The following is an 8,902-nucleotide window of genomic DNA, read 5'->3' as shown; positions in this document are numbered from 1 at the left end:
AAGATCTGAAGATCTCAGCTGAGCCTGCAACTCTTCCCAAAATGGGATGGTCGAGCCAGAAACCAAAGATAATTGTACATTCAGGCAGCAGTCCTCATCAGTTCATACATTTAAAAAAAACAACAAAAAAACAAGCTGATGATAATATCAACAATAAAAAAAATAAAGTCGATGAGATAAAAATACTTACCAAAATACCAAAATGTGAGTTTAATGTGACTCAGTCAAAGATTTAGGTTGCACCTCAGACAGATATAAATCATCAAAACATGAAAATGTCAGATCTGAAAGAAGCATGTAGCTAAAGGTTTTGTTTTCTACAGTTAAAAGGAACGCAGGAAATAGAAGATGACCCCCTTTGTAATGGAATACACTGTAGCCCAAATACATCATGATTGATTACTTTATTTGTCTGTCTGCTCCTTTTTTTATAGAATGCAATCAATACAGAAGCCCAGAAAAGTCTTTTTTTCACTGAGTATGTATCATAGTGTGGCAGTTCAGTTTTAGTCCTGTGTAAATCTGCACTCCACTCCTTGTTTTCCCTGCTGGATGCTGTTCATAAAAATAAATTGCATGACTGTCTAACACAGTTCACTCATACCTGCTGCTCAATGGAGAGATTATCGACCTATCAAAGAATGATCAAATGATGGATGTAAACCTTTAGACTTAATGGTTTGGATTTTGATCACGAGTCACACATCAAGCTGAAATTCCCTTGGAGAACAGTTTTGGCATGAAGTCATCAGTTAAGTGTCGTCTTCAATCATTTAAGCATATAAATCTATCCCATTGTACCATCAGTCCCTTCCCCATCTCCTCCGATTTACCTCCTGGTAAGAATCAGTTGATCGTGACAGAATGAAGGAAACGGGGCTGCGGTGAAAAGTTTTGGCATGCTTACCAAGTCATACCATATGGCGCTGCCTTGACACTACATACCTCACGCTGGGTCTGGAAGTTGTCTTTCAAGTTCCAGGAAAAACATATTCCAGCAGAGGAAGCAAAGTGTCGCTCAGAACAGAAAACTTGATAGAACTGGATCCTCTCATTTTGTACCAAACAAGAACAAAGCATGGACCACACGGGGAAACTAACAATATAGTCTAACCTTGAGACGTGGACGCCGACAACGTGCCCTCTTTTACATTATTCATATGAAAAATACAATTTTCACTTATATTTTATTCATTGGTTTTTCCTTAAACAATGGGAAGACCTAGTGTGATTTTGACAGGGGTATCTGACGGGGAGAAAATGGATGACAGCGAAAGAGAGTATTATTACTTTCACCTGTGTTATTGATCGAAATTAAAGAACAGCTGCTAAAAGAATAGCTTTTTAATAATAACTTCATCAATCACCGATGTCCTTTCAACTTCTTTCATAATGTCCTTCATAACAGTCTCAGAGGGCATACGCAATGTCAGTATGGGTGAGTGCAGTGGCATCTCAAGCAATGCATGTGTGGATATCCAAACCTCTGCTCTGCTGTACATAATACCTGATGGACAATATCTGGGTTGTGATTGACAGCTGCTGACAAAATGTCGTTGCAATGTACAGTCTGTGATTCAGACTGTAGCCCTGGTGATACTGGATTTTTGAGGCAGATACCAAGACAGATATGTCAGAGTTGGCAATGCAGTAATGATATATCAGCCAATAGCTTTTTTTTGCTGCACATAAACATTTTGTATTGTAACGACAACATGTGTGACATTTTGTGCAACCCAAAAAAGTAGGGACACTGTGTGTGTGAGTCAGGATGGCTGAGCAGTCTAAGGCGCTGCGTTCAGGTCGCAGTCTCCCCTGGAGGCGTGGGTTTGAATCCCACTTCTGACAAGCGATGTTTTAGGGTGGCAACACAGTAACACAGCTAGAAGGTCCTGAGTTCGATTCCCGCCTGGGGCACTGTGGGCGCTGGGGATGTGTCCTCCACAGTCCCTGCTGCCCTTTATCTTGAGGAAAGGGACCTCTCTGTGTGGAGTTTGCATGTTCTCCCCGTGCTCACCTGGGGTATCCTCCACAAAAACCCCCACTAAAGACATGCAAGAAGATCACCACCTGACCAATGGTGACCAGAAGAAATTGGGTCCCCGGGCGTCGCTGTCAGCTGGCAGTCTACCGCTCCTGGTCTGCCACGGAGGAAGGACTTACCAGGATGGGTTAAAAACAGAAGAAACAATTTCATGGAAGCATGGCATGTGCATGTTGTGTCATTGTGATCAATAAAGTATGTCTCAGTCTTAGTCTTAGAATATAGATAAAAACAGAAAGCAATCATTTGCAAATGAACTGTGTTAACCGGCAGTGGTTTTACAAAGTGTTTCTGAGCCCATGTAGTAATTTTATCCAATCGTGTTCAGAAAGTGGTGAATCTGACTCCATCCTTGCTTGTATATGACTGAGCCTTTCAAGGATGCCCCTTTCATACCCAAACATGGTACTCTTGTCAAAATTGCTCCATTTGGCCATGTTCAAAGCCAGAGAGGTACCACCAAACAAATGGTATTGTTGAAGTTTTGATGTTTCTGAACATAAATGATGGGAAACAGATTCTTTGCTATGAGCAGAAATAATAATAAATACAATCTTATCCTTTATATTGAGATTTACCAATTTTTGCTCTTTCATTGTGAACAAATTGGACATAAAATGTCCACATGATAATCTAGGCATGATGGTGTGATCTGGGGACTTTATTTCTATTCAAACACACAGCAAAATTTAAATGATTCGTTTTGACATTGAGCTTGAGAGTCTTCATGGGTCTGCTGATGTTGGAGAAGCTTAGAACAAACAGTTCATGGCTGTGTTTACTTAAGGAAATATCATCTCAGTAATATTGTTGGATTTTTTTTTCTTTCAAAAGTCCACTGTAAATCCCAAGAGTTTTTCTCATTATCTTGAAAAGTCAGTTAGCTCTTTTTGTAAGTTCTTCCATGGTGTCCAAAACAGATGGTGCGAAGGTCTGTCCAGAGACTTGACTTTGTAACACAGTTGCAAACGGAGAAGTTCAGATGGTAGCATTGACAGGTCTGTTGAAAGACAAGTCAACTTTCAAAGGCGATGACTGAGGTAAGATGTCAGCTAAGTAAGCTGCGATACCAGCTGTCAGCCGCGAGAAGAAAAAAACCTCACTGATGGCTGGCACAAGACGAAATATTCTCCCGAACAGATCTGTCTTCAGAGAAAAGTTAACCTAAATCTATCAAACAACACTAGCTAATAAAGTACTCCAACCAAAAGTTTTTTTTTCCAGGAAGTTACAAAACATCCTGAGAATTGTCCAATTTATTTTCCTTTAAAGCATAGCCAAGAAATACCAATTACCTAGCTAATTGCTAATTTATTTTGCACACCTTCTCCCTCTCACGTTAAGTGACCAACTGTGCTGTTCACTATTCATTCATTAAACAAATGACTGCTACTTATAAGTTTTCTATCTTGTTCTTCAAGTGAATCTATGTTTAATTTAATTTATATGCAGTATTTTGCGGCAGTAATATCAACCATTGTAAACATGCCTTTTTGATTTCATTATGATATTGTCATTTTAGTCTTCATAATCATAAAAATAGCATAAAAACAGAAAGTTGCTACATTAAGCATGGGGCAAAATTATTATTTATGTCTTTTTTTATGGAGTGCCCTTTGGTATTTTAAATATTCTTCACTATTAGTCTTTTACAGTTAGTCAAAAAAGCTACAAAGCCAGAAAATCTTGAAGTCAGGCAAAACCTACCAGAAAAGGTAATGATCAAATTAATTTCTTATTCTCAAGGTTGATTACGATGCAAACATTTTTTGCTCAGAAATGTTGAGGGGGGAGAATAAAAAGTGCCCCCTGGCACCTCGCGGTGCTCATGTATTCAGGCAGACTTAAAATGAAAGTCACGTAAACACTGACGTTGCATTTTACTGTATATAAAACCCCTCTTGTCAATACACTTTTCTATATGGAGTTCTACATACTATGCACATACATTAAAAATGCCAATGTCATTCAATAACAAGACCTCATTTGAGCTGATCCGTTGTATAAACCGTTCATTTTTTATTTTTTCTAAAACATCCTGTCATGTCAGCTCTTGAGATCATGTTAGCAAATCTGCATAGTCAGTCAGCCATCTACAGAGGCTTCAGGAGCTTAGATACAGCTGTATTATTTGTGATTGAATGTTTGAGACTCCTGCAAACTAGGATTTGAGGCCATTCAGTGTTTGCTTTTTCATTTAGTTGAAGCTTGCTGAACAGACTGTCAGACATGCCGGATTAAAGATAAATCCATGCATGCACTTCGAACTAACAGTCAGACTTCTAACAAGCAAGAAGATGGTGCCCAGTTAGATGTCATGTACACTGCAGCTCCAGGGGGGAAATAGGCAAGATTCATAGGAGAGAATACTGTACAGTGTGGACCATAGCATGGTTTGTTGTCATGATCCAGTCCTGTCTGTGGGTGGATGAATGCTTGGAAGAAACTTACAACCCGCTCCTTTTACAAGAACTCAATACTCCAGGAATAAAGAGCCTGTTTTCTGTGTGCACAGCAGGACACAGTGTACTCAGTAACATCTGCTTTCAAGTTTGATTTAAGGTAATTGTACCATGAAATATTTGAAAGCTTTCCTGAACTTAATTTGGTGCAAGTCCAGTATTTCCTTAGGTTTTGTGTTCTGTTCTTCCTTTTTTACATTATAAAGCATACCTTTTCTCAGATGTTTTGGCTAGCGTCGGTAGTGTTTGAGTAACACTCCCTTAATGGCTTGCAGACATATTTTTCCTTCTCCGATACATAAAAAGTGTGAATTGATTTATTTTCCAGGATATTACCAACATCTGTCTTAAAACAATACAGGAAAATGTATAATCTCAACCTAATCAGTCTGTATGTCCATTTTACACTGTACTCTAGTATAGAGAAAGGTCTAATGTACTCCTTTGTATGCTACAGTGTTATGATAAATGATGCAATAAGTTGTAGCTTGTTTTGCTGAATATGAAAAATGGCAACAGGAAATACGGCATTAGTCTTATTTATTCTTCATTTCACTTAAAGGAGATTTGTCTCACAGGAATCAATCTGAATAGAGTTGAACAAAGAACACCCCCGAGCACATCAATGAAAAAGAATGGACTTGGGGATTAACTCGGAAAAAAATACATTAAAAGTCCCTGCAAAGTTACATCTGGGACAAGGTTCCTTAATTCTATTACACACATTTCTCTGCTGCTCTTTCCATTTATCGAAATCACTCCTCACTGCTCTTTTTGTTGTCACAACTGATCAATTTAAACATCTCGGTAAAGGATTTAGATGCACTCCACATACTGCGGGTCTATTAAAGTCACTCTGCTGCGAGGGGAAAATGCTGTTTAGACAAAGGGAGGCGACAGAACGGTGCTCATCAGAAGCTTTAGTGATCCAGCTAAGCCAATCACAATGTAATTGTGCCTCTGATCCAGAGGATGGGGCTGAAGCATTAACCACACAGTGCTGTTCTGCTACTCTGTTTATGACTGAGTGTGTCTAATGATAAAGCAGCAGTCTTGTACTTGCATGACAATTTTGAATTGAATTGCAGCTCGCATCTAGACCACTACATACTTTGAATCTGATTTCCAAGTGGCTAAGGTCTAGATGACAGCTTACTGGTGTGTCTGAATTGTTCGAGTAATAATAAAGCCACTATGAAGGCATGATAGAAAACGAGGCAGATGCTGGACTATTCTGCTGAAAATGGAGTGCCGCCACATGGAAAACTCCAGGATTCTTCCAGTACACTGGATCCCACGACTGCAAATTCTGATCCCTGAACATCTTCAAAAGATGTTTAAGGGGGGTTTGAGATGTCTTTAGAAGAGAAAACGTCTTGGTAAATGTATCACAAAACCACAGGTATTACTCTGGAGATTTAAATTCCTCTTCACGCATAAGAGAGCAAGAAGAGGCACTTTCTCCAGCATTGGCAGGGCCACGTCGGTCTTTTCTTCTTCTCTCTCTATTCCCCGATGCCTGAGAAGGCCTGATAAGACACATAAGTATCTGGGGAGGGGTAACCTCAGCATGCCAAGGTGGGATTCAAATTGTTTGATGGATTGGCTGATTAACTGTTATTTTTTATTTCATTTTTATACTCCCTGGTGTTGCTATGGGACACCGGCCCTTGAAGTTGCGATGGTGGTGCCGTTCCAGTTTGTCTGCCAAGCCACTGTGTATGATGGTAGGGATTAAATTATTTCTGTCATTGTATTACTGGCAGACACATAATTGGCTCTTAAGCACAGCGACTGTAGGGCCATTCTCAAGGCTGTAGTGCAGAGCTATATCGAGAACTTATTTCTGTTGCAGAAAATCTATGTGAATTTGTTGTGAAATGTGAAAACTGCAGAACACTAGATTGCAGCAAAAAAAAAAAAAAAGAAAAATCCAACAGCATTAATTATGACTTATATGGCCATTCATTTTGTCCTCAAGACCAAACAACCCAAAATAAATAAACATTCTGTAATTAGATGAAAGTAAAGAACACTAATGTACTTAAAGATGTCTCTTTATGTGTTTTCTAGATGCATGCAAAACTCACATGAAAACACATGAAAAAAACCCCAATCAAGCTCAATAGGAATTGATTGATTTAAAAAATATGACCACAGACCTGTGTCACAGATATGTGATGTGCTGTTGACGACAGAAAAGTCACATCTTTTCAATATTCTTGATGATGTGACCACAGTATGAGACAGGCATGCATTAGTTTTACAGGGTTTTAAGTTAGGTGGATTGGTTCAGCAAAACACAATTCGATCAAAATTTAAGGAAAAGGGTGCAGATGTTCTACATTTTCGTCAACAAAAAATGTGAAAAGACCAAAAACAACAACGTGTTAGACTGTCTTCTCTTGGCTTCTCCCCATCTGTCGCCCACTGGTTCCTCCTGAAGATGTAAGCCTTTAAAAACGGGTCACAAATACATAATTTTACTTTTTAAAAAGGCTGAATAACTTCCTTAGACAGCTCTGCACTGTAGTTTCTTCGCAATCAATAAATGGAGTAAATGCTGCGTTTGTTGGGAAAGCTTGGTGCACTCGTATTTAAAGCAGTAATAAACAACAGGCCATGTGGCCATGTTCATGAAACAAACATGTCACCCAGTGTGGCTTATTGATATGTTTTTGACAGTTTTCGGCACTGAGGAGTAAGCTCTAGAGGCTTTGGCTACGCGGACAACACTCAGTGGATCAATCAGTGATTGGCTTTGGTCTTATTGTGCCTTAAGGATAAGCCTCATTCTTTACAGTAAGCCTTAGAGTCATTAAACTCTCCAAAATACCACATTTTATTCCACCACTTTTTATTAACCACCCTTATGGAAGATAGCTGTGAACATTTGGATTGTGCAACTTGTTTAATTATGATGGACTTGTACTGAACCACTGAGCATTGCACCGCTCTGCACACAATTTTGGAAGTTTTTCACTGAAGACAGCATTAAAAAGCTCTTAACGAGCTGAAAACAGGACCTTGGCTGCTGGAGTATATCTTTGCCCACACACCACCTTCATATCAGTAGTGTTACTTTCCAGCCTGTAATCAGAGCGCAGTATCCGTTATTTGCATTTTAAGACCTCGTGTCTTGATGAGTTTGGGGTCAAGGGCCTTTGTCAATGACTTTATATCAGTGTTTTTCTAAAGAAGTAACACTTGGAAGCCCTCAGTCACTGGCTCACAGAGGGAATACAGCCTCCCATTAGGGATTGAGCCAACTACCTTATTAATTAGCCTTTGCAGCTTTAGGCCAACCTGCTAACCTATTTAATGAGTAAATAATTGCTTCTTAGGTCTTATGTCATCATGTCTTTTATTAATATGGGAAGTTATCTCAAAATTACTCTTGAACCCTCGGAGTGCCAAAATGAATTTGGAGCAGGGGAGAATTTGGCCCAAAGATCCTTCTTTGGGCTATAAATCTTGGAGGATTGGTTCCAAAATAAGATAAATTCCGATTTGATTCCTTAAGGATTCTAAGAATTGTCGAAAGACTTTTTGACAAGGGATTGTTATCAAATAATTGGAAAAGTACATCCAATTTAAATATCTTTCCAGAACTTTTACAAACAGATAAATGAAACGTTTGGCTCCCTTTCAGTTGTTCGCTGTCGTTCCTTTTACCGTACCTTGTTTTCACTTTCAAACTTGCACACCACTGGGCCTAATAGTTCATTAATTTCACTGAAAACTAATTTATTTAAGTCTTTTTATACGAATAATAATGACCATACAAAGTACAGAGAGTCACAGTGATAAAAAAAATACTTTATCAGCCCCCAGGGTTAAACTATCATGAGCAGCAGAGAAAAGCAGGTAATTCTAGTAACGCATATCATTTTACATGTTAACCCCGCTTTGAACAACCTTCTCAGGCCTGAGTGGATCTTTGCTAAGTGAGTAACGGCCATTCCTCTTCCATTGCCAATCAATAGCTTGTCGTTCTTGGTCTATAGTTGACTTGTGATTGATGTATTACAAATCAATGAGGGTTTTTATGGCGCTGATATCTTTGTCAGACTGCACTGATGTGATTCCATTGTGTTATTGTGTTATTGTGTCAGTGCTGAGCTGAGCTCCTCTGCAGTTAATCATGTCAATGGATGGTCAGCCAACGGGGACCGTTTGGATGCACGTCAGTGTTAGGACAGTGCAGTTTGGGAGGTTGTACCTTTTCAGGAAGGCTAAAATATATCTCTCATATTAGCCTTGATATATTTACACTTTGTTGGTATAAAAGGGGATTTAAATTGAAAAACTATAACATTATTCATACAACATTAGTTTAGTAAGATTTTCGTGGCAACTGTGTAATCTATTGTAATAATTCATGCTGTCAGCAGTT

The 8,902-nt window shown here is 38.9% G+C and overlaps 1 non-coding gene across 1 annotated transcript; it reads left to right on the top strand.

Annotated features, from left to right (window-relative positions):
• Positions 1-1,765: 1,765 nt before the first annotated feature.
• On the top strand, positions 1,766-1,848 carry trnal-cag (transfer RNA leucine (anticodon CAG)). The gene has a single exon. It is a non-coding gene; the product is annotated as a tRNA-Leu (tRNA).
• Positions 1,849-8,902: the final 7,054 nt, after the last annotated feature.

This window comes from Chaetodon trifascialis, chromosome 5 (genome assembly GCF_039877785.1).
Source record: "Chaetodon trifascialis isolate fChaTrf1 chromosome 5, fChaTrf1.hap1, whole genome shotgun sequence".
Taxonomy (NCBI): domain Eukaryota; kingdom Metazoa; phylum Chordata; class Actinopteri; order Chaetodontiformes; family Chaetodontidae; genus Chaetodon; species Chaetodon trifascialis.
This window is presented reverse-complemented; position numbering and strand designations above follow the sequence as displayed.